General features: G+C 38.0%; 1 pseudogene; it reads right to left on the bottom strand.

Annotated features, from left to right (window-relative positions):
* Positions 1-27,265, bottom strand: part of LOC149119374 (uncharacterized) — a 203,251-nt pseudogene that overhangs the window by 109,555 nt on the left and 66,431 nt on the right.

Raw genomic sequence — 27,265 nt, 5'->3', positions numbered from 1 at the left:
CTTCAACAAGTTTCCCCTTTGGTGCTCAGTTAGTTGTCGCCAATCAGGGAGAACATATGATATTTGTCCCTTTGGGACTGGCTTAATTCACTCAGCATGATGTTTTCCAGATTCCTCCATCTTGTTGCAAATGACCAGATTTCATTGTTTTTGACTGCTGTATAGTATTCTGTAGAGTACATGTCCCATAATTTCTTTATCCAGTCTACTGTTGATGGGCATTTGGGGTGATTCTAGGTCTTAGCTATTGTGAATTGAGCTGCAATAAACATTAATGTGTAGACAGCTTGTTTGTTTGCCAATTTAATTTCCTTTGGGTAAATTCCAAGGAGTGGGATGGCTGGGTTGTATGGTAGGGTTATATTCAGGTTTCTGAGGAATCTCCAGTTTGACTTCCATAGTGGCTTAACCAGTTTGCATTCCCACCAACAGTGGGTTAGTGTCCCTTTTTCCCCACATCCTCGCCAGCATCTATTGTTGGTAGATTTCTGAATGTGATCCATTCTAACTGGGATGAGGTGAAACCTCATTGTGGTTTTGACTTGCATTTCCTTGATGGCTAGTAATCTTGAACATTTTTTCATGTGTCTGTTGGCCATTTGGATTTCCTCTTTTGAAAAATGTGTATTGAGGTCCTTGGCCCATCTCTTAAGTGGGTTGTTTTGATGTTGTGGAGTTTCTTGATTTCTTTGTAGATTCTGGTGATCAACCCTTTATCTGTTGCATAGCTTGCAAATATTTTTCCCATTCTGTCAGTTGCCTCTTCACTTTCCTGACTGTTTCTTTTGCAGTACAGAAACTTCTCAATTTGATGCAATCCCAAATGTTAATTTTCTGGGGTGCTTTCCAAGAAGTCATTGCCGGTACCTATATCTTGCAGGGTTTCTCTGATGTTCTCTAATAATTTGATGGTGTCGGATCATAGATTTAAGTATTTAATCTATGTTGAGTGGATTTTTGTGTAAGGTGAAAGGTAGCGGTCTTGCTTCATGCTTCTGCACATGGAAGTCCAATTTTCCCAGCACCATTTATTGAATAGACTGTCCTTATTCCAGGGATTGCTTTTGGTCCTTGATCAAATATGAGTTGGCTGTAGATGTTTGGATTGATTTCTGGTGTTTCAATTCTGTTCCATTGGTCTATCCATCTGTTTCTGTACCAGTACCATGCTGTTTTGATTACAACTGCCCTGTAGTATGTCCTGAAATCTGGTATTGTGATGCCTCCAGCTTTGTTTTTGTTGTACAAGATTGCTTTAGCTATTCGATGTCTCTTATGTCTCCATATGAATTTCAGCATCATTTTTTCCAGATCTGAGAAGAATGTCTTTGGTATTTTGATTGTTATTGCATTGAATCTATAAATTGCTTTTGGGAGAATGGACATTTTGATGATGTTGATTCTTCCAATCCATGAGCATGGGAGATTTTTCCATTTTTTGATATCCTCTTCTATTTCTTTCTTTAAGGCTTTGTAATTTTCATCATAGAGATCTTTAACGTCCTTGGTTAAGTTTATTCCAAGGGATTTGATTGTTTTTGCAGCTATTATGAATGGGATTGATCTTAGAAGTTCTTCCTCAGCCATGGCATTTCCTGTGTATACAATGGCTATTGATTTTTGTTCATTGATTTTAGATCCTGCTACTTTGCCAAACTCTTCTATGAGTTCCAATAATCTCTTAGTAGAGTTCTTGGGATCCCCTAAATAATCATATCATCTGCACAGAGGGATTGTTTGAGCTCTTCCTTCCCAATTTGTATCCCTTTAATTTCTTTTTCTTGCCTAATAGCTCTGGCTAGAACTCCCAGAACTATATTGAATAGCAGTGGTGAGAGTGGGCATCCCTGTCTGGTACCAGATCTCAGTGGAAATGCTTCCAACTTTTCCCCATTCAATAGGATGTTGGCCGTGGGTTTTTCATAAATTGCTTTGCCTGTATTGAGGAATGTTCCTTCCATACCCAGTTTGCTTAGAGTTTTCATCATGAAAGGGTGTTGTATTTTATCAAATGCTTTCTCTGCATCTATTGAGATAATCATATGTTTTTTCTTCTGCAGTCTGTTTATGTGGTGTATCACATTGATTGTTTTGTGAACACTGAACTATCCCTGCATATCAGGGATAAATCCCACTTGGTTTGGTGGATGATCTTTCTGATGTGGTGTTGTATTCTATTGGCCAGAATTTTATCGAGGATTTTTGCACCTATGTTCATCAGGGATATTGGTCTGTAATTCTCTTTCAATGCTGCATCTTTTTCCGGCTTAGGAATTAAGGTGATGCTGGCTGCATAGAATGAATTTGGGAGGATTCCCTCTTTTTCAATTGTTCTGAATAGTTTGAAGAGAATTGGAATTAGTTTTTCTTTAAATGTCTGGTAGAATTCAGCAGTGAATCCATCTGATCCTAGGCTTTTCTTTCTTGGGAGTGCCTTTATTACTGTTTAAATTTCTGTCCCAGTTATGGGCCTGTAGGTTTTCTATGTCTTCCTTTTACTTCTGTGGTATCAGCTATAATATCTCCTTCTATACTTGTAATTTTATGATTTTTCTCTATTTTATTAATCTATCTAAAACTTGTGTATTAAGTTTATCTTCTTTAAAAACCAGATTTTGATTTTATGTTTTTTACAGTGTTTTTCTAGTTTCAATCTTATTTATCTCTATTCTTACTTTTATTACATCTCACCTCACCTCTCTATTGGCTCTTTCTTGTTTTCCTAAGTTTCAGGGATGCATGCTGTAATCATTTATTTGCAGTCTTTCTAACTCTTTATTGTAAGCACTTATTGTTACAAACTTTCCTCTTAGTTTTGTCTTGGCAGTATCCCACAGGATTTGATATGATGTGTTTTCATTGTTATTTATTTCAAGAGCATTTTATCTCTTTTTAAATTTATTCAAGGACTCTGGCCATTCAGTAGCATGCTGTTTAATTTGTATCTATTCTACTGTTCTTATTGATTTCTAGTTTTATTCCTTTGTGGTCTGAGAAGTTACATGGAATTATTTCACTCTTAAATTTTAGTGAGACTTGATTTGAGTCTTAAAATGTGAATTGATCGTAAAACAAACAAACAAAAAATCCTCCCTGTACTGATGTAAAGAATGTGCATGCTGCAGCTGTTGGCTGAAACTACACTCAGTTACTTCTGTAACTACATCTGTAACTGATCCATTTGCTCAGTATGGTTAAATTCTGATATATCTTTATTGAATTTCTGTCTGATTATCTATCCATTGATGACAGTGTGGCATTGATGTTGCCCACTGTTACTGTATTGGAGTCCATCTCTCCTTTTAGGTCTAATGATATTTATTGTATATCTCTTGGTGGTGTTTTGCTAGGTGAATAGATACCAATGATTGCTATACCCTCTTGGGACTTAAACCTTTTTATCAGTATAAAATGTGCTTCTTAGTCTCTTTCTATAGTTTGTGACAATATACGTTTTTGGTTTGATATGTTATTTTTACTTAATATGCTATTTTGATTTAACATGGGTATTGCTATTCTCACTCACTTTTGGTTTCCATTTGTTTGGTCTATCAAATTCCAGGCTTTCACTTTTAGTTTATCTGTTTCTTCACTTGTGAAGTTAGTTTCATGTAGTCAGTGTAGAGTTGGGTCTTTTTAATTTTAATCCATTCATCCAACCAGTATGTATTTGACTGGAGAATTGAATCCATTTACATTCAAGTTTAGTATGTTCTGATAAGAACTACCACCTGCCATTAAGCTGATTGGTTGCTGATGGTATCAGCACTGTTGGTGATTTTGGTAGTGTTACGTGTCTTTATCATTTATTTCTAATATAGGCCTCCCTTCACGATTTCTTATAAGCCTCATCTAGTGGTATAGAATTCTCTGTTATTGTATGTCTATGAAATAGTTTATTTTGCCTCCATTTCTAAAGGATAGTTTTGCTGGATATAATAGTCATGGTTCAGTGTTTTTGGTTTCTTTTCAAATATTGAATATATCACCCCAATCTCTTCTGGCCTCTATGGTTTCTATTGAAAAACTTGCTTCTTTTCCTTTATATTAAACATGACAAACATGACACTGTTTGTTACTGTATTTGGAATTCTCTCATTTTCCTTTATGTTTCATAGTTTGACTAAAGTGTGTTCTGGATTTTTTTTTTTTTTTTTTTTTTTTTTTTTTTTTTTTTTTTGCAGTGGGGTGGACTACATTGGGTCTTTTAGCTGCTTGAATCTAGATGACCATGTAAGTCTTAGGAAGAACAAGTATTTTTTTTCAGTAAGTAAATATTGCTTTATTGCTTTTGCTGTATTTTCCAATGAATATGCCTCTTTTAAAATAAGACACAGGAACATCTGTATTATTTTAAAGTCCCTATTGGTTGAAAAATTTTTTTACTGTAGGACTGGAGAGATTTAGAAAATCACATGATCATTTTGCCCAAGCATAATTCCTGACACATCTTTTCAGTTTGACAATGCAGTATGTACAATGGCACAATTAAAGAGTTACGGAACCCAATGTGTTCATCATGATACCATCACAACTGCAGTATTTGCATTATAATAATACTGCTGAATTACAGAAACATGAATCAACTATACACATATTTAACAGGTTCTCAGATATTAATTATATAAAATCTAGTATTGTGTTCTGTTTCATTAAAGGTAAGATATTTGGCATTTCAGTGTTTCTTACATATTTATGTGGTTAATCACAGAAGGCTGATGTTATACAATTATGAGGACCATGAGAAGGTTCTGCTGATTATACACCTGAATCCTACCATCCTGATCCATATGGCAGTGTCTGAATATATCCATCAACCATCTCAAGACAATGCAGCATTGGATGAAGTCACAATGCTATCTGACCCTGCCAATGTCTAGTTAATCATTCAACTGAGAATGTCATGGGACATGTCAGAGAGCCTATAGCCCAAACCTCAAGTGCTTCTTTGTGGTGCTTGTTGTTGATCATCCAGAGGTATTTGTGATGTACTGCCACACACTGGTGAACTCCCTACAATTCCATGACAGTGCTCTTCTCTGTCAAACATGGATATGAACAACCTGTCTCCACTCTCTCTTTTTTTTCACTACATTTAGTCAAAACTGGAGGAATCAGAAAAATATTTTTTAAGTTTTTTATCTCATTTATTTGAAAATCAGAGAAATAGAGTAAGCGGAAAGAAGAGGGAGATGGAGAGGACAGGAGAGAGGAGAGAGAGAGAGAGCACAAGTGAGCACACATTTCCATCTACTGGTTTACTGGCCAAATTGCTGCAATAGCCTGGGTTGCACCAGAATGAAGCCAGAACCCTGGAAATCCATCCATGTCTCCAACATTGATGGAGGGCCCCTAATATTGGGCCATATTTGGCTGTTTTCCTAAGTACATTCTCAGAGAGCTGGATCAGAAATAGAGCAGCTGAAACTCAAACCACTATTCATAGGGGATGCTCACACCATGGTGCTGGCCCTGTCTCCTGCCATTCTCCTGAGCAACAGCCACTGTGGCCATGCCAGGCAGCCTTACCACAGTGGGAATCAGTTCTTACCCTTTCAACATCTATTTTCTAAATTGTGTTTAGTGGGGATAAATCTGATGAGCCGCAAAGCTTGCCAGCAATGGACTTTTTTTCCTTTCATTTGAAAGGATCTTTATATTGATAATATTACAATAACAAGCAATGTCTCTCCTCTGTAATTCCATTTAAATTTCTCCTTGAGATTCCAGAAGTATCATCATTGCTATCACCCTTGCTAATGGAACAACTAAATGATCTGAAAGCAAAAAATACATTGTTCTATTGGCAACACATCACTGTGACATCTTAATTAAACATAATTTCTAAAATATGCTAATATGGCCAATATATCTTAACAATATTAACAAATTGATTTGCTCAGTTATATTTTCAGTGAAATACTCCATATTTTCAGTGAAAGTCTCCACTGTGGGGAGAGTGCGGGGGCATGGAGTGTAAAGCCTCCTCCTGCAGTGCTGGTATCCTATATGGGCACCAGTTCAAGTCCTGATTGTTCTGTTTCTGAACCAGCTCTCTGCTATGACCTGGGAAAGCAGTGGGAGATGGCCCCAGTTCTTGGGCCCCTGTACCCATGTGAGAGATCTGGAAGAGAATCCTGATTCCTGGATTTGGACCGGCACAGACATGGCCATCGTGGCCATCTGGGGAGTGAACCATTGGATGGAAGACCTCCCTCTCTCTTTCTTTCTCTCTCTCTCTCTGCCTCTACCTCTCTATAACTTTGCCTTTCAAATAAATAAATCTTTAAAATAAATAAATAAATAAATAAATAAATATTTTAATGTGATGAAATTGTTGTCATGGAGTAGTGTGTACAACGGATTTGCTTTTCTACATTTTTGTATAATTGTACTAAAGCTTATAATAAAATTATGAATAGAACATTAATGTCTACATCACACTAAGCCATATAAATAAAATATTGTTCCTTTGTGAGACATGGTATTTAGACAAATTACGTTAAATTGTATAAAAATATCTTACAGTTTAATTACAAGGCAACAATGACACAGCAATTTAAATAGCTGATTAATTTGGTGTCATGTGCTTATACAGAAGTTCATAGTGTACATGTGCTTTATATGCATATGTTTCTGTGTGTGAACTTTGATGTTCAAAATATGGTGCCTTATATAATAATAGGATACTTTATATGTATTTTTTTCTTCTAGATAAATTAATGAAAGTTCTGCAAAGTGAATTGTTGAAGGAATTGTTAACAGAAAAAGAACCTGATTTTTAAAATAGTGTTTCAAGTATTACATATGAATTTCTAAAGAAAATATTCATCTGTAGTTTATTTTTCAAGTCACAGACATTGAATTTTTCATCTCTCTTCACTCCTCTACTCCTTGGTTATTTTCCCCTAGAGGATAAGTCTGGAGAAATAGAAATAGAGGTGAAGTGGAATTTTTCATGATCCCAGATACATTGGTACTTACCCGCATAAGACTTACAGAAAACTTCCAAAGAACATGCATTTCATTGTATGTATGTGTATTAGACAGTAAATGCAAGCAACCAACTCAAGTTCCCTCTGTCAAAATACAGAATGTCAGAGGACATTTTCCAGACTGAAATCATTCACTATTACCTTCTTTGCTGTGGCACCACATGAGTAAACCTATCACCAAGAATTGTATAATAACCTAGAAGTGATGCACTCCCAACTGAGTAAACTCATAAACTGAAAAAAATTCAAAAAATAAGCAACCATCTTTATTGTTTGTAATTCACATTTCAATCATGCCTATTTTATACTTTTTAATAATTTTATTGTATATTTTCTTGAATGCTTGAAACAACAGTTGAAATAAAATTTGTTGTCTTATTTTTATCAGTTGGAACCATAACTTGTGGATAAGGTCCTAACTGGCTGCTCCCTAAACTTCACCATTGGCTGAAATGCCTGATTAATGCTGCAGGCCCTAAAATCTGATGACATGATGCATTTAGTGCCAGGTCTCCCAACGCAGCTGCTTTGCTGCATGGCTGAAAACCAAACAAGTCTCTGGCAACTGACTCCATCAGAATTAAGGAATCAGACCACTAGAACCTTCTCTGTTCCCACCTCTCTGTTATTACTTATGCTTTTTTGCTAGAACTTTGTCTAGGGGATAAAAACAATGGGAAAAATAGAAAGTGATAAACAAAATTTCCCTATATCATCCTACTTTGATGGTTACTCCTCCCAACAACCTTCAAATACATCAAACCTCCTCCTTACTGCATTTCCTAGTGCTTCTACCATTGAAATACAACCAACCATACTATATTACTCTCTATTTACATTCTGAAAATTGATGAAGTTTACTTCCAGGATTTTTTAAGCAAATGGATGGTGATATTGTAAGATAATGTGTCAAGCTCCAAGGATTAGTTTCAAATATAATATGAATCCTTCTCTCCCTGCTCTCTTGTTTACTGCAAAAGATGCACTTCAATCATTCACACAGATAAACTTTTCAACCAGTCCAAGCTTGAACTTCCAGTGTCCTGTTGGCCTCTGACATACTCACAGCATAGGGCCTCCATGGGGAGAAAGGCACCCTGCCAGTAACTCACAGATGCACTCTGCAAGCTCAGGGAAGCAGCATATACTTGCACTGTAATGAAGTGATGATATTCCTGTTATGACAACCAGCATGTGTTGAAGAACATATGTGGTTCATTTTATTATTGTGTTCAGAACACATGATGGCATAGGAACTTGTCTCAAATATGATAATATAATAAAACTAACGTTAAATAATTATTTGAAATATATGGCTCAGTGATTCCTCTACACTCTCAGCCCCCAACAGACTGAAGAAATTATTCTCTGCAAAAAAAGTGGTAAAGGAATTATTCCTTTGAATTTATTATATAATTTTAAATTATGGTTTCCTGCATCTCAACTTAGCAAATAGTGAATAAAGCCTATAATATTCAAAGCAGGCTTTTGACATCTTTGATATGAATCTGCTAGGACAAGAGAAATTCCTTAAGAAAGGTTTTAGTTAGCTTCTGAAAGAGATAGAAATATTAACCAGTTTTCCATTCAATTTTTAATCATTATTTATTGATTGCTCACTATCCAGATATAAGGGTAAGTGAAAAGCACATGGTGATGAATAATAATGGTAAATAATTGATAATTATTAATACCTTCAGTCTACACCAAGTTTTTGGTGGCAGTCATAATTGAATGCAGAACCAAATATAGGAAATAAAAAAATAATTGTCACTGGGTTTTTGCGTATTTAAAGAGTGCATGTAGAGCTTCAAGCATCATTTAAAGAGTCATATAGATGGATTATATTTTTCTGTATTTCTATTCTGTTTTTATTTTTTTGTGCTTAGTTGTAAATTGCATAGAATTAATGAATTCTGAGACAAGAAACCAAGCCATGCTTGTATTTCTTGAATTTATTGTTCTGGTGAATATTTCATTTTAGTGTTTATTTTTAAAAAATAATTATTTATTTGAAGGAGTTACAGGGAGATAGGGAAAAAAGAAGAGGGAGAGAGACAGAGAGAGAGACAGAAAGACAGATCAAGACATTGAAAGATATCTTCTATGCATTGATTCACTCCCCAGATGGCTATTGCTAACTATGGTCCAGGCCAAAACTAGGAGCCAGGAACTTCTTCCAGCTCTGCCACATGGAGAGCAGGGGCAAAGCACTTGGTCCATCTTCTGCTGATCTTCCCAGGCCATTAGTGGGGATTAGATTGGATGTTGAGTAAGCTGGTTCAAGAACTGGTGCCCATATGGAATGCTGGCATCTCAAGCAGCAGCCTTACCCATGACACCATAATGCCAGCCCTTCATTTCACCACTTTGTATTTTAAATAATTATAAATCTAATAAATTGATCTTCTGTATATAAAGATAATTGAAAATGAATCTTGATGTGAATGAAATGAGAGAGGGAGTGGGAGATGGGAGAGGGGTGGGTGGGAGGGAAGTTATGGGAGGAAAAGCCATTGTAATCCATAAACTGTACTTTGGAAATTTATATTTACTAAATAAAAGTTAAATATATATATAAATCTATAAGACTTCTCCTGGAAATGTGTTTTTAAAATGTCATGATAATGCCACCCTTCTCATGTATATTCTGATATACATATATATAAAGTCAAATAACATAAAATACCCTGGCTTGCTAGAAATACATCTACTTCTCTATCACAACTGTCTATGTCTGATATGCTTTAAATAGGGCTTTATAAAGCTACAATTTTTGTAATATTCTATTATGATCTTCCTTAGAAATATTAGAAATGAGAATTTAAACTAAATGCCTTTCATCATATGTGTCTCATGACAATTACCAACAAAAATTCCTCTATGGATTTCTCATGTTTCTCTTCCTTCTGTTTGTTCACTCCCCAAATGGTTACTATGGCCGGTGCACTGCACCGATCTGAAGCCAGGAGCCAGGTATTTCCTCCTGGTCTCCCATGCTGTGGTGCTGGCCAATATATATTTCCTTTTTAATTCACCAAAACATGAAATAAGTTTCAAAAATAGTATCACAAAAAGCGCTTACGTAAACTACTTTCAAGTTTTCAGTTTTTGCTCAAAGTATTTCCAAATCTTGAAACTTTTTCAAAAGTGTACAGAATAATAGGATTTTCAGATTTAAATAACATTTTCAACTTACAATATTATGACTTCTCAAACATTTGCAGCTTCATAGAAATTTAATGTACAGTTTAGTGAATTCTACTACTCTGTGTTTCACAGCAACTAGTAAGGACTGTTGGCAGGGGCAACCACAGCACTTTAAGTAAAATGGTGGTTACTGTCTCTACCTTGTCATCAGGTAAACACCAGCTCTTCCATGCTCAACCTGCAATAGGCTTGGAGGAGAATCTATTGCAACCAAAGGGAAATGTTGCCAGTTGGGACACTTGTACACACCCAGCACAACTGTGAAAGGAGTGGGGCTGTGGCTGGCAGGTATTGCACATGCATGTCACCCAAGGATTTTGCCAGAGGGAAAAATTCACATTCCCCACTGACTTTCAGTCTGGCTGAGAGGCTCCATCTGCCAGGGTAGAATACATGGGCTGTGGCTCCAGGAACTCCTCAGTCACTGTGTGGGCAGAACAGGCTAGTGGGGCAGAGTGTACCCTCTGGCAGTCCTTGAACATGGGAGCCCTGGGTGCTGAGACTGTGAAAGCACTGTGACTGCCTGGGAGGAGGCAAGGTGTAGCCTGGGTCTGGGCAAGCTCTGGATGCAGAGTCACACTCTCAGAACTCTTTGGTTGCCAGGGCAGATCTCTGTAGCAGGAATCATGCTCACAGAGAGGACTATGCAGATCATTTGTGTGGTTCATCCAGAAGTGCAGATGAGTGTTGAAGACACTGGGGACAAGCACCTGGGCATTACTCAGCTTGGAGGAAAGGAGGTGACAGGCCGATCACACCAACATGTGACCATCTTCTGCGCTAGAGATCTTTTCTAGGATGAAAGCAAAGCTGTACTCTGTGCTCAACCACTATGATGAGATGAAGGGGCTATATCAGATTTGGAGGAATTTGGAAGGTTGTGTCCCTTAGGTGAGACCATTAGCAGTTAGAGCTGGGCCAGGAGAATTGGAAAAGGAGGCATTTGGCAAGGCCTTTACTTGTGTGGCAAACTTCATTGATTATTTAATAGACCATGGATAAGCAGGTTAATTAGCAAGATTTTAATTAACAAGTTCCAGGATTATTTTCCAACTTCCCGAGGGGAACTGATCTCTTCCTATTTATTCCCAGAGGCTTCCTAACCTGCTTAAATGAACCACACCAGATGAATTGAAATTCAATCTTCTATTATAACTGGAAAAACAGCAAGAAAATGCAGAAACACAGTGCTACTCCTTATGATAACAGCAAATATTCTTTGAGCTCCTTCTTGGTGTCAGCATTCTGGGTGCCCTGAAGGTAATTATTTATTTATTCTTTAAAACAGCTTTAGGAGTCAGATGCTATGTATCTCCATTTACAATTGAGGAAACAGAGCTACAGTGTTGTTAAGCAAAGCTCCCTTCATCTCACAAGCAAGAAGTAGATATATATCTCCTCTGAAAACTTAATTATGTATATATGATAAAATAAATATGTATATAAGTATATATATCTATATAATATATATACACACCTATATAATACTTTCCAAAAAAAATTGCATGCTTTCTTATCATACTGTCATTTAAAAAGTCAGTGTAAATCAGTGTATTTACTTTCTTTTCCGTTGGAACAGTAAAAACACCCAAAGATTATTTTTAATTAACTTAGCACTAAGTTCTTAAAATTAGCTGAGAATTTGGAAATTCCAACTTGGTTATCACTGAGTTGTCATGATTCATAGCATTGCATTTCATGAAATTACAGCCTTTGAAAGATCTCCATTATTATCATTCCATTAGTTGAATACAATTGTAGAGATATCCTTTAATTTTAATTTAATAATTTTTATTTAATTAATGTATTTGAGATACAAATACAGAGCGATCGTCCACCTACTGGTTCACTTTTCAAATTCCCACAAGACCCAGGCTGAAGTCAGGAGGTTGACACTCAATCCAGGTGGCAGGGACTCAGGGGCTGAGACATCACAGTCTCCCTCCCTAGGTGTGCATTAACAGGAAGATGGAGGTGGGATAGGAGTTATACTCCAACACAGGTATTCTGATAAGGGATTTAGACATCTCAGGTGTCATCTTAACCACTTTACTGAGGGCCTCCACCTTCTTTTCTTTTTTTAACTTCTGTTTCTTTCATGGCTACAATGATGCCTAGGAAACAGCATACCCTCAATGTTACTTACTTTAAATTTTGCTTTTAGATAAATTTATCTGGACTGTATTCCCAAAGTGTATTCATGACAAAAAATGAATTTTTCACATATTGATCTTTAAAAGTTCATGAGAAAGAAAAAGAAAAGAAGTGGACAGAAGAAAAAATTAAGAGGGAGTCAGCTACAATCAAATTTACAGTTATCACTGTAAAAGACTTAAGTTTCTTTTGCAAAAAGAATGTTAACATCAAACAGTATATTTCACTTTGTGTTTCTATGGGGGTGCAAACTGTTGAAATCTTTACTTAATGTATACTAAACTGATCTTCTGTTAAAAAAAAAAAGAAGAAGAAATTAGCAATTCCCAACTTGACTCTCACTGGGATTAAACATGACAATAGGTCTGATCTGATTTCATCATCATTTAAAAAATCATCTATTATTTTTCACTTTATGTTTCTGTGTGGGAGCAAACTGTTGAAATCTTTACTTAATGTATGCTAAACTGATCTTCTGTATATAAAGAGAATTGAAAATGAATCCTCATGTGAATGGAAGGGGAGAGGGAATGGGAAAGGGGAGGGTTGCGGGTGGGAGGGACATTATTGGGGGGAACCCATTGTAATCCATAAGCCGTACTTTGGAAATTTATATTCACTAAGTAAAAGTTAAAAAAAATACCATGAAACAACTACAAAGCAAACAACCCAAGTAAAAGTTAAAAAAAATACCATGAAACAACTACAAAGCAAACAACCCAATTAAATAAAAAAAAGAATGTTAACATGTAGAAATACAGATTTTGAAACATATGCACCCACAAGGGAGTGGAAAATAGCTGCTTTTGACATTACATGGATCTTTGTCAACTCTATCAAGTTATAATTAAATAGCTAGCTAGTATTTATTAAACCCCAAATATGTAAACTGAAGAGGTTATATCTTCTACATTCAACAAAATGATCTCTCTTAGACAAACAAGATAGTCTGCTGAAGAAGTTTCCTCTGAATTTTTAAAAAAGATTTATTTATTTATTTGAAAGAGTTACAGAGAGGCAGAGGCAGAGAGAGAGAGAGAGGTCTTCCATCTACTGGTTCACTGCCCAGATGGCCACAATGGCTGGAGATGTGCCGATCCTAAGCAAGGAGCCAAGGGCTTCTTTCAGCTCTCCCACATGGGTGCAGGGTCTCAAAGACTTGGGTCATCTTCTACTGCTTTCCCAGGCCATAGCAGAGAGCTGGATCAGAAGTGGAGCAGCCGGGACTTGAACTGGTGCCCATATAGGATGCTGGCACTGCAGGTGGCAACCTTACCTGCCAGGCCACAGTGCTTTATTGATTCAAAGTACCTCTTTTGGAGATGTCCAAAGGTCTCTCAAAATGGCCATTGCAATTTTAAGTTGTCCCTGGTGAAACTGCACCAGAGGATAGATGCACACATTACTGTGGTGGTGAGAAACATGAAGGAAGCAGGTGTTTAGGGTGGAAAACATGTGTTGCTAGCCTGAAAAAGCCCCATGGGAAGTCAAAAATCTGTAAAGATGGTGAACTTTCTATCTTCACAGTTTGACCAAGGGAAAACATCTGGCCAGGAGTAAGCCAAAGCCCTCTGAGTCTGGGTAGATCAAGTGAAAGAAAGAGGTCTCAGGGACACAAGGACAGAATTCAGAAGTCAGGACACTGGTCTTAGTAGACCTTATAAACTTATTAAACTTATCTATCCCCTGGTGGTAGCTCAGGGAGAAGGTTATTGAACCCATTCCTATCCAAGCCCAACAGATTTTTCCTCTTATAAACAAACATAAAAACATTAGATGAGCAGAAAAACCATAGGAATATGTGTTAGAGTGTTAGAAATCCGTTTCTCCAAGAAGCAAACAAATCTGATCAGATCAATGAAATACCTTCCTAGAAAACCAAACCCAGACTGATGGGCTTTAGTACTACTAGTAGGGAGCTGGAACAATCAGGACTCAAAATGGCACCCAAATGATAGCTGGTGACAAAACCACTAAGCCACAATGATGGCCCCATTAAGGCAAATCTTCATGTCAACTAATGAGAAAAATCATTTTATTATCCAATTTCCCTTGGACAAACACAATCACTGTTAATCCCATACTACATGAGTTAGGGATGCTACAGCCATTTCATATATGAATAAACAGGCTTCAGCAGCTCACTACTAGCACTTAAAGAGTTATAATTCAAATACTACTCTTCTAAGCCCAATTCACATTGTTCTCCCTTCTATCCAAGGATGTTGTATCAGAAGATCACAGAGTAATGTGCTAAATGTGCTAAATCATGTACTATGGACATTTAGACAACAAATACATCAGAGAAGGGAGTTAGAGAAATTGTTTTTAGGTACAAGATTCCCTGGCTTGCTTCCTGAAAATGCAGGAACACCCACTCTGTCTCTCAAATAGGTTTTAAGAACAAATAAGACAAAAAGTAGAGGGAAGGCAACATTTGGGTGTACAGTTAAAATACTGTTCTTAACCTAATCACAATAAAAATCCCAAAGCATATTGTATTTAAATTTATATAGATTAAAAAATTGTACAGGTTTAAAAATTCACCTCAAATAATAATAATTATTGCCAAGAGAATCCTGAAAGGGAAAAAAAAGGTGGGAGTTTTCTAACTGTAACAGATTTTAAAATACTGTCCATTTAAAATTTTAATATTTTATTTCCTTTCATGTTATTTTAATTGCAGAGAGTGACAGAGACAGAGAGTCAGATCATCCTGTCACTGGTCCATTCCCAAAGTGACAGCAACAACTGGGAATGGGCCAGGAAAAATAGGAGCCTAGACTTGATCCAAGCACCGAGGCAGTCCTATGTGGGATGTGGACACCCCACGTGGTATCCTAACCAATGTTCCAAACACTCACACCAACATCCTGCATACTTCAGAGGTAAATGAGTTAAGGTGCACTGATAATCTGGGTGTCACTTTTTCTGGGGCAGGCTGAGCAGGCTGCACCACCTGAGCGTGTGCTCAGTCTGTCCATGGGCCACTTGCCCTGTGCTCTGCTTTCCTGGCCAGTGGCCTTGGGTATCAAGAGCCAGGTCCAAGATGAGTGGATTTCTCACTAGGAGAGCAGTGCTGGCTCTTCTGCTGTCTGCCCTGATGAACCACAGCACCACCAAAATAGCTTTCCTGAAGCCGGAGCCTACCTACACGGTGCTTGCTTCCTAGCAGCAAAGCCCCGGAGTACCTGCTCAGGAGGCTGCTGTGGCCCTGGCCTCTGCCACCAGTAGTCATTGAGGTCCAGGCCAGGCTCCTGCTGCTTGCACAAACTGCACATCAGCGAGTGTGTGACTGACAGTACCAACAGCACTCGACCAGGCACAACTGGCAGGGTTGCATGTCCATGCACTGTGTGCCCTGCAGCCTCTACCAGCTGTTCTCCAACAGTAACGCAGAGGAACTGGGCCAGATGTGCAGCTTTTCTGATGGCTCTGTCTCGTACACCAGGTACATCTAGGGATTCTCAGGCTACAACTTGAGCCCAGGGCAATCCTCCAAGAAGAACCTCCATGCAGACATAACATGGCAGGCTCTGTGAACTGGGTCAGGTCCTGAGAACTTTATCCAGTGTGGGCGTCTATCTACTGGGACTGTGCCCATGGTAGACTTGGCCTGGTGGTACCAGCGCGCAGCGGTCATCCTCTGTTCCTCTCAAGTGTTCAGTCTACAGCAGGCTTTTCCAGATTCCAGAAACACTTCCTGCTTCTATGCATTCCCCTATCTGAACTCTCCTCTCCCTTGTGGGTCAGTCACAGCGGGGAGGAGGAGGTCATCAGCTTCTTTCATAGCCTGGTCATGTAGGGGTTTTGTCCCCGAGCTGTGGAGTCCCTCTGGAGTATCGGACATGTAATACACATAAAATTGCTGCATTACTTGTATTGACTGGGGCAAAGGATTTGGAGATTGTTTGGTTTGATTTCTGTTTCCTCAAACTTAAAAATACTGTAAATGCCTCAGATCATTCTACAACTGGATTGTAATTGATTGATGACTTATGGACTGTTGCTTAGATGGGGCACAGTGGTTGGTGATGGAATAAAATAAAAAAAAAAAGAGAGAAGCAGACCGCTTAATAGAACACACTGTAAAAGCCAGAAACAAAAAAGGCATACTTAGATATTTCAGGTTAAAAGTGGCATTGTAACATACCATCAAAATATGAAGTGTTTGGGATAAGTGAACAGCCACTTTACAAAAATTTGTAAACACCACATGATGCTCCAAATTCAAGTGTGCATTCACGAAAGATTCAGTTAAGGGAAATAATAGCAAAAACTCAAATAGGCAAAATGAGAGGAGTAAGAGGTACAAAGAACAGTGGTTTCATTACTTCTGGAAAATCTGTGTTGATTTCTTGTCCCAAGTTCACACTTGTTGACACATATGGTCACAGTTTCTGAAATCACACAAAATGATTTTATTTTACCATCTGTTTAAGTCCCATTGAAACCAACTAGGACTCAAAGGGACGTGGAGGGGGAATAAAGAGCAATAAGGGGATTTAGAGAGAAGGATTTTTTTTTTTTGACAGGCAGAGTGGACAGTGAGAGAGAGAGACAGAGAGAAAGGTCTTCCTTTGCCGTTGGTTCACCCTCCAATGGCCGCCGCGGCCGGTGCGCTGCGGCCAGCGCACCGCGCTGATCCGATGGCAGGAGCCAGGAGCCAGGTGCTTTTCCTGGTCTCCCATGGGGTGCAGGGCCCAAGCACCTGGGCCATCCTCCACTGCACTCCCTGGCCACAGCAGAGAGCTGGCCTGGAAGAGGGGCAACCGGGACAGAATCTGGCGCCCCAACCGGGACTAGAACCTGGTGTGCCGGCACCACTAGGTGGAGGATTAGCCTAGTGAGCCGCTGCGCCTGCTGAGAGAAGGATTTTAAAAGTTTACTTAGATTAGGCCTTTGGCATCCTGAAATTGCACTCCACTGTAGTCCTGGTCCAGTGCAGACTGCTTTCCCACAGGCACGAGTGTTACTTTCCTAATGACCTCAACACTCAGTCAAATTCCACTGACATTTGCAAGCAACAAAATCCATCCTGTTTGAGAGATAGAAACCTTGCAAGTGCACATGGAGCACCCATTGTCTCCAAACTTCTGTGCACACGCTCAGCCATTGACCGCTAGAGGGCACATATGCACCTGTGTTCTGGATTGTTGCTTGGTTACAGAGATTGTGCACTCAGAGGTTGGAAACGCCCTGTTGGGAGGTTGACTGGAAACCAGTCGTTCATCTACAGGGTTATCCTTAGGCTTGAGAGGTGGTGAGAGTGGCCAGAAGTCTCGGCAATGAAGGTTTTACCTTCCCATTTCAGAAGGGTGAGTTTCTCTTCAGCTCCTCCATCAGGTGTGAAAATGACAAATAGGATTATTTTATTTTTTATTTTATTTATTTATTTATTTGACAGGCAGAGTGGACAGTGAGAGAGAGACAGAGAGAAAGGTCTTCCTTTTGCCGTTGGTTCCCCCTCCAATGGCAGCCGTGGCTGGCGCACGGCAGCCGGCACATCACGCTGATCTGAAGCCGGGAGCCAGGTGCTTCTCCTGGTCTCCCATGGGGTGCAGGGCCCAAGCACTTGGGCCATCCTCCACTGCACTCCCTGGCCACAGCAGAGAGCTGGCCTGGAAGAGGGGCAACCAGGACAAGAACCCGGTGTGCTGGCACCAGAGGCGGAGGATTAGCCTATTGAGCCACGGCATTGGCCAACAAATAGGATTAAATCACTGGTTACCACAAAGGTGCCAAGGCTGGTGAAGCAGACCAAGGGCAGTCGCTCCTGTTTGCTTGGTGAAAGTGGTGTAGTGGCTGGAGACAAGAACAGGTAACAGGGATACAAATTTGGGTGTGAGGGGCGGGCAACTGAAGGCTGGGGCTGATCAGAGTGCTTGCTTTCTGGGATTCACAAGCTGCAGGGCCTGCAGTAACCTGGGATGCTGGGCTTCTTGCCCTCTGCAGCTGCTCAGCACCTAATTGACTTTTTTCCTCAGGATCACTTTGGCTATCCTATGACTATGGTTCTATATGAATTTTAGGATTGTTTCTTCTAATTAATTCTTCTAATTCTAATATTGTTATTTTGACAGGGATTGCACTGAACCTGTAAATTGCTTTGGAGACTATGGACTTTTAATGACATTAATTCTTCCAATTCATTTTGTGATTTTGATGATTTCTTTCATCAATAATTCATATTTTCCATTGTGTAACTCTTTCAATTATTTAGTTGTTTATTCCTGAGTATATAACTCTTGTAGCTATTATGAATATGATTTCTTTCTTGATTTTTCTTTCATTAAGATCATTACTGGTGTATAAATATACTTCTGCTTTCATATGTTGATTTTGTGTCTTATGCCTTTATAAAAGTTCATACAAAACTTTTCCTTATGCTTAAATGCTATTAGAAAAACTATAGTGGGTAGATCCAAATATGATATCCATTTCTTTCTGATACTATTCCTAGAAAGACTTATTTTATAATTTTTGTTCTTCTTTTCTCAGTTATTTATTTGAATTGAGAGAGAGAGAGAGATCTCATTTCTATCTGCTGGTTAACTCCCAGATGCCTCCAACAGCTGAGTTAGAGTCACATTGAAGTCAAAACCTCACACTCTATCCAGGTCTCCCACATGGATGGCAGGAACTCAAGTACTTAAATCATTACCTACTTCATTGCCAGTTACATTATCAAGAAGCTGAGTTGGAAACAGAATTTCTAGGACTCAAAATGACACTCTGAGATGGGTAGTAGTTGTCTCTAGTGGTGGATTAACCTGCCGCACCATAATGCCTGCCCCAACTTATCCTTCTTTAACTGCTTCAAACATCTGTAATTCTTTCTTGCTATTGCTTTTAGTTGTTGAATATTCATGAGCATGTATTTAATTCATGAATGTGTATGTATTTAACATGAACAGTTCACATTTTTTCATGAATGATTAACTACATTTTATAGACATGATATCTGCATTAGGATTAGGAGAAGAGGGAGATAATCACCTGGGAATTCTGAGAACTGTCCATTGCTACTTACATCTTTCAGCATAATTTTTACTGATGTTAAAACATGAAACATACTTCTTTCATTTTTTAAAAATTATTTTAGATTGGTGAGACAGAGGAAGAGAGATATCCCATCTAACAGTTATTTCGCAAAATGACTTCACTGGCCAATGCTGTCCCAGGATACAGCCAGGAGCCAGTAGACTAGTCTTGGTCTGCCATATGTGCAGCAAGGAATCAGCCACCTCAGAATCACCTGCTCACTCCCAGAGAGAACAATAACAAGAATTTGCCATCAGGAGCCCCTTGCAGGAATCAAATCCAGGTTTTCTGATTTGGGATGAAGCCATTCTAACTGGTTTCTTAACTATTGGCCAGATGCCCACAAATATGATTCTTAGACTTGACTTATTCATCTCCATATATGGCCATAGGACTTTTCTTAAATTTATAATTATCAATCTATGATTAGTAATGTAATTATGTGCTAACTGTATTGCTTCTGCATAGTAAAATTTTACTAATATGCATGATTCATTTATTTAAGTCAGTGTAGTATAGCATAAAATATTTCCTAAGGCTTAGAGTGAAATCATCATTTGGGGTTCTAAAACTAAGTGTATCTAAAACCCAAAGATTGGGACTGGTACTGTGACCATCAATGCCAACAGCCCATGTGGGCACTCTTTCATGTCCCAGCTACTCCACTTCCAATCCATGTCTCTGCCTATGGCCCAAGAAAGCAACAGAAAATGGCTAAGTGTTTAAGCTCCTCCTACCCATGTTTGAAACTGGAAGAAGTTCCTGACTCCTGGATTCAGGCCTGGCTTACCTGTGGCTATTGTGACCATCTAGAGAGTGAACCAGCTGGTGAAAGATCTTTCTCTCTAAAGCTCCCTCCATCACTGTATCTCTGACTTTCAAAGAAATAAAATCTAATTAAAAACCCAAAGATTATTTCAATTCATTATATGGCCAAATATTATTTTATATTATAAATGGATGTATATATGTATGTAAATGTCTTGATGAGGATTAAAGAAAAATATGTTGAATTGTATTTTTTATAGCTTGGAACTGAGACATAATAATATGATTCTATTTGGGTTGTCAAGTATACATCTATAGGAAATAATTCAGGATGAAGAAAAGTATAGGAATTATAATTATATGGGATAATAGCAATAAAGGTTTGATTTAATAGTGTTTTAATCAGCAGAAGTGATTTTTTTAAAAAAAGTATGACTGTCTTTGTGGTATCAATGTTTTTATAAATACATGTATAAATTAATGATTTACTTTACAGTTAGTTACACATTTGGAAAGAAATGTGGAAGAGCAGATTTCTTAGACTTAAGGAGTTGCTACCTTTCCTCATCCTGAATTGCTGCTTATAGATGTGTACATGACAACCCAAATAGAATCATAATATTGTGTCTCAGGTACTATGTTTCCACTGAGATGGTACACAGGTTCATTGACCAGCGTATCCCAGAGCATATCCCTCTGCTCATATAGGTCAAATGTTATGACATGGGTTTCTGACCAAGAAAAAGGCCATCCCACTGCCTGCTGCTGTGTTACATGAAGACACATCCAGGTCCTGCAAAGGTGATTACCGGCATGGGCTGCAAGGGGAGAGCTGGAAAAGGCACCACAGGCTAAGAGATTGTGTATTTCTTCAGGGTCTTCCTTTGAAGTTGGGAACATTCACACCTTTTGAAAGGGCAGGAGGGAGGGGAGCCCTGAGACCATCTCATGCTGGCTGCTTACATTATTTTTTCTTCAAGTCCTATTCCTAGAAGTCTGGATTTAAACTTGAGCATGACTGTGAACTAAGGCAGTGTATCTGAGTCTCATGTAGTTCTGCCTCCTTCTTGTACCAGGGCCCTGCCTGGAATGTGTGCAAGAGGGAAGGCAGATAGCACTTGGTCCTGGGGACATTTGTTTAGTCCTGGAAGATCCAGAGAGAAAGCACATTTTCCCACCCAAATGAGCTTTCATTTGGATTGTAAGCCTGAGTCATATTCAAGTCAAAGGAGAAAAATCAGGTTTGAGGGTTCTGATCTTTTTATATTCTGTCATATCCTCTGGCATCAAAGTCAGAAAGTCTACTGAGGTTGATATAGTTAAGGATCAATACATAGGAAGTAGACTGTATTACCTAGAGGTGAATGAAAGTGTGTGTGTGTGTGTGTGTGTGTGTGAGAGAGAGAGAGAGAGAGAGAGAGAGAGAGAGAGAGAGAGAGAGAGGTGAAAAAGGAGAATGAAAACAAGGAGGAAAGAAAATAAGATTAAAGAAAAAATTTATAAAGTAAAGATGAAGAGAAAATAAAAAACAAAGTTTAGAGGATATGAAAGAATGAGAAAATAGAAAAAATAAAAGGAAAAGAGGGGAAAGGAACACAGAAAGTAAAGAACAACAACAAAAAAGAAATAAAAAATAATAACAATAAATAAAAAAGGAGAAAGAACATTTTAAAGCATTTTTCCTATCCATGCCAATAATGTTCCTCTTCAAATCTGTCCTTTTCTTCTTAAACTTCCTTCCATTGGGTTCAACTGCTTCTTCCATTTTTATTCATCTAGTGAGAACACTAGACAAATTTCTTTTCTGTATAATTACAAAGAGGAGTAGCAGACTTAGAAAGAAGAAACTTGGGATTATACCTAATTTCTGCCACTTATTGTATCCAGGTAAATCATTATGGGCTTTAAATTTCGGGTGCTTAATTTGAACAACCACTTGAATCATATGTTAAATGCAGATGGAAATAATAAATGCTGTTTCACTAGTCTCCAAGATTGATTAAAATCTTAAAATTCAATGTGATCTTATTCTGTCTATAGAAAAATGGGGAATATTAACTGGAAGAAATGAAAAAAAATATAGTAGAACACAAATAACAAGAAAACCAGTAAAGAAAGTTTTAAAAATTAGGAAAAGATAATAGAAAGTTACGCAAAAATGAAAAAGCACTAAGAGAAAATAATTTAAGACAGAAAGACAAGATAGTGTCTGTAAGGGCAAACTAGAAAGTCAGTGAAGTAGATAAATCAGTTAGAATTATCATCTAAATATATAAATACATGCTAAAATAATGAACATAGTCTATGTATAAATGTCCTTCACTTACAACCCAAATTAATTAATAACCCAAAATATAACCCAAATATATCAGCAATTTAACAACAAAAGAAAACCAATTTAGCTGAGAAGTAGTTAAAGGACATCAATGGACAGTTCTCAAAATAAGAAATATCAATGGCCGACAAATGTATAAAAAAGGCTTAACATCACTAGCCATCAGGAAATTTCAAATCAAAACCACAATGATATATCACCTCACTCTTAGAATGGCTAAAAACAGAGACTAATAAATGCTGGTTAGGATGTGGATAAAAGGGAATACTTAAACACAGTTGGTGGGAATGTAAACTAGTGAAGCCACTGAGGAAAATAGTGTGGAAATACTAGAAATAAACTTGACAAATGATCCAGCAATCCAACTACTGGGTATACACCCAAAAGTCTTGAACACAATGTATAAAAGAGATACCTGAACCACCATGTTAACTGCAAGACTGTTCACAGTAACCAAAATTTGGAACCAACCAAGTTGTCCATCATCAGATGAGTGGATAAAGAAAATGTGGTATGTATACACAATGGAATATTAACTATAAAAAAATGAAATTCTACCATTTGCAACAAAATGGATGCAACTGGAAGACATCATGTTGAGGGAAATAAGCTGGACCCAGAAAGAAAAATACACAGGTTCTACCTTACATGTGGGAGTGAAAATTTTAAAAACAAATGAAAAAGAAGGAAGTGTCTGTGTGTATCAGTATCACTGCAAATATAATTTGGTAAAACTGTTTTATACATTTATAAAACCAGTGGTTAAGAATGTTGTGCTACTGTAGTTTGAATGATCTATGATCACTTAAACATTTACTGTATTGGAGTGAAATGGCCATTTTTTTCCATTCAATAATTGTTCATAGCCATTATTTATATTCCCATTAATCTAGGGACATTTAGCTTTTTACTTGTTAAACTTCTTACTCAGTGATGTATTAACCCTTTTTACTGTAATGTAAATTTAAAATATGTTGTTTCAAAAACTGAAAAAAAAAGAAGGAAGGAGGGTGACAAAGAGGGAAGAAGGTTATATTATTGTGTTGTTAGATTTGCATGTATATCATATTGAATCTGTTAAATATTACATAAATTTAGAACTGCATTTCAAAAGATAAAAATATAGAAAGGAGAGATCTTTCTCCTGGTCCACTCCTCAACAGTCTGTAACGTCAAGGACTGGCCCTGGTTGAAGCCAGGCATTGGGACCTCCATTTAGGTCTCACACATGGGTGGCAGGGTTTCAAGTACTTGAGTTATCACTCGGTGCTTCCCAAAGTGCATTTAGAGGAACCTTGACTGGAAGCAGAGGTGAAACTAAATTGCAGGCATTCCATATATTGGATGCAGACACCACAAGCAGTGGTTTAAATTGGTATGCCAAAATGCCTGCCCCTAGAACTTCTATTTTCCAATATCATTTCTCATGGTCAGTACTGTGGCATAGCAGATTAAGCCTCTCCCTACAGCACCATCATCCTTAATAGGTGCCTTATTGAGTCCCAGATGCTCTGCTTCTGATACAGCTCCCTTCTAATAGCATAGGAGAACAGTGGAGGATGGCCCAAGTGCTTGGGCCCTGCACCCACATGGGAGACCAGGAGGAAGCACCTGGCTCCTGGTTTTGGATCAGCACAGCACACTGGCCATAGTGGCCATTTGAGGGGTGAACCAATGGAAGGAAGACCTTTGTCTCTGTCTCTCTCACTAACTCTGCCTGTCAAAAAATAAAAAAAAGAAGTATCTGCACATGTATTTAAAGATACAGAAGACCTGGTGTAAATGTGAGCATCTGACTCTAAACCAAGAACCTCCAAGTTTGTAGCAAGCATGAAGAAAGCCTTTTCTATTTTATGCAAGACAACTCATCTTTCTCATTAAATCATCTTATCATCAAGGAAATAAAGACAAGATTGTTGGTGATAAATCATTCTCAAAGCATTTAACAACATTTTAAAAATGAGAGTTGAGGAAAGTAGAATCTGTGTGTGTTTACAAAAGAAGAAATTATGGTCTTGGCCAAGTGTTAGTACTTCTAATTGGAAATCAAATGACAGAAAATTTTCCATTCATAAATATGACCTAAATTTGCATTATTTAGATAATCTCATTTAAAAAAATCTTAAATGGACCACTCTAATACAATAAGGGAACAACGTTCTATTATTTTACTGCATTTTACAATATTGCATCAGCACAGAAAGAAACTATACCAACTATCCATCATTCTCTATTTCTCCCTCCCACTAACTCCTGGAAACCATGAATGCATTTGAATGTATTAGTCTATCCAAGGTATGGTATATAAATTAAATCATCTAATATGTGATCTTTCATCAATGGATGGATCACTCAACAGCTTGTGATGGATGAGCACTAACTTGCTCTTTGTTGCCAATTTCCACTGCATCAGCTCATCAGCTGATTCACATTTGGCTTGTTTTCCACTTTTGGCTCCTGAGAATCACACACCCAGGAATGTCTGCATAAAAATGTTTGCCATTCTTTTGAATATATACTAAGGAGTTGGATGACATGATTGCATGGCAATTCTGTTTGGATTTTGAAGAACAATCTAATTCTGTGTTTGAATTTTGAAGAACAATCTGAAAAATTATTTTCCACAGTGGCTGTGCTATTCTACATTACTACCAGCAATATACAAACATCAAATTTCTCCATGATTTTTGTCAATGATTTTTAATTTTTATTATAGTAATTTACATGGATATGAATTCACAGGTAGACTTGTGATGAATGATTCTGAGCATCTTTTCAAGTACTTGTTTGCAACCTGTGAATGATTTTTTGGAGAAAAGTTTATTCTGAACCTTTCTCCATTTTAAATTCAGGGTTTTTGTTGTTGTTGGGTAGTGATTGTTCTTTTTATGTACTAGGTACTAATTCCTTATCAGTATATAATTTCCAGGTAAGACAGTACTTTAAAATGTGTGGAAGATGGAATTAAAAGGTGGATTTATTTTGGTACAAAACATGTTTTTTGAAATCCACATACATTATTCTTATAATACACATCCTCTCCATGAACTTAAGTATCCCTGTGTACTCTTCCATTCTGTGAACTGTGTTTCTGGTTTGTTTATAGAATCACTTGTTACACAAAATTTTAATTTTATTGAAGTGCAATATATGTTTTTCTGTTCTCCCCTGTATTTTCCAATGCACAGGGTGTTTTCTCAGGCAGAGGCCAGCTCACAAAATATGGTAAACACAGATCAGAAAGGGGCGATGAAACAAGAAGCAATGAGGCAGGGCAGAGAAGCGAGTATGAATACACAAGGAATCTGGGGGTCTTCAGGCCGAGACACAGAGGCTTCAATGTGAGGGCAGGTGAGGGCCCCCAACATGCACTTTCTGGCAAGAGACAGCCTCCACCATGGAGTTTGTGAGTACTCAAAAATAACATACAAGAGCAGAAACCACATCTGTTTGGTTGCTGGTCTCCCTCCACTTCCATGGCTAGGCCAAGTTTTTCCATCCTATTGAAAGCATTGATAAGCAATTCTGGTCAACAGCCCATCTTTCAAAAGAAAGATGAAGAAAAGAGGAAGGGCAAATACCAGCTCACCCTGCCCCTACACAGGATCATGAGGAGGCAAGGCTCCTGGGGCCAGAATGAGGCCACAGTTTCCATATCCCAACTCTTAGCCATCCTGCCTGGGGTGCCTCTCCTCCTCTACTCCAGAGCACTAAGGGAGGAGAGGCTGGAGAGGCAGGGAAGTGTGGGTGTGACAGTTGTGGCAGCAGCATCCAGGAGACACAACATTGCCAGTGAACTGCAGTGGAGGTCTTGGCTGGAGTGGAATTCTGAAGGGGGGCCAGGTGTCTGGTTCCATGACCACAGTGGGTTCTGGGGTTCAAGTGCTGCCCTGAAATACACAGGTTCCTGCCCTTTCCATGCAGCTTGCACAAAACAAAAACATCAGTTAGTAAACACCAATAGTACTTTCCAGTTGTCTTGTTCTATTTATTATTGTTGTCATTGTTACTGTTATCTGACTACAAAGACAGTGTGAGACTTCACAGGTAGACTAGCTTTCCTGATAGAAGGGCTTGGGTACAGAGAGCAGGGTTTGTGGATTTTTTTGCATTATGTTTTAAAGCAGAAACAAAAAGGTTGATTGGAGTGGGGTGGAGCGATTTGCTAGAAGTTTCTATCTAAAAAAACCAGCCCATCAAAAAAATAAAAACAAAACAAGAAATAACTGTGTGTATCAGTATTGATGGAAATATAATTTTATAAAATGTTGCTTTTTAGCTTTGCCAAACCAGTGGTTAGGACTATTGTACTACTATAGTTTCATGATCTGTGATTGCTTTAAAATGCACTTTACATGAGTGAAATGGTCACTTCTTTCCATTCAATTACTGTGTATAGCCATTGCTTATATTCTTGCCAAACTAGGTTGCTTTTTACTTGTTAAACTTCTCATTTGGTGAATAAGTAAGCCTTTTATTGTATGTAAATTTAAAATATGTTATCTCCAAGTGTAAAATGAGAAAGCAAACAAGAAAGGGAGAGAGAAGGATGGTGGGATGGAGAGGGGGAGGGAGGTAGACAGGGAGAGAAGAAGGGAATATCATTTTATTCTCATAATTTTATCTATAAACTATATTGAATCTGTTAAAAATTAATTAAAATTTTAAATTGAAAATATAAAAGAAACATTCCCCTCCCCAAAGAACCCTTGAAAACAAATTTTTAAAAATCCTGAAAACAGTAAAACTCCAAATAAAC

The sequence above is a fragment of the Oryctolagus cuniculus genome, chromosome Y, assembly GCF_051225735.1.
Source record: "Oryctolagus cuniculus isolate XC-2025 breed Fujian yellow rabbit chromosome Y, ASM5122573v1, whole genome shotgun sequence".
Lineage (NCBI taxonomy): Eukaryota > Metazoa > Chordata > Mammalia > Lagomorpha > Leporidae > Oryctolagus > Oryctolagus cuniculus.
This window is presented reverse-complemented; position numbering and strand designations above follow the sequence as displayed.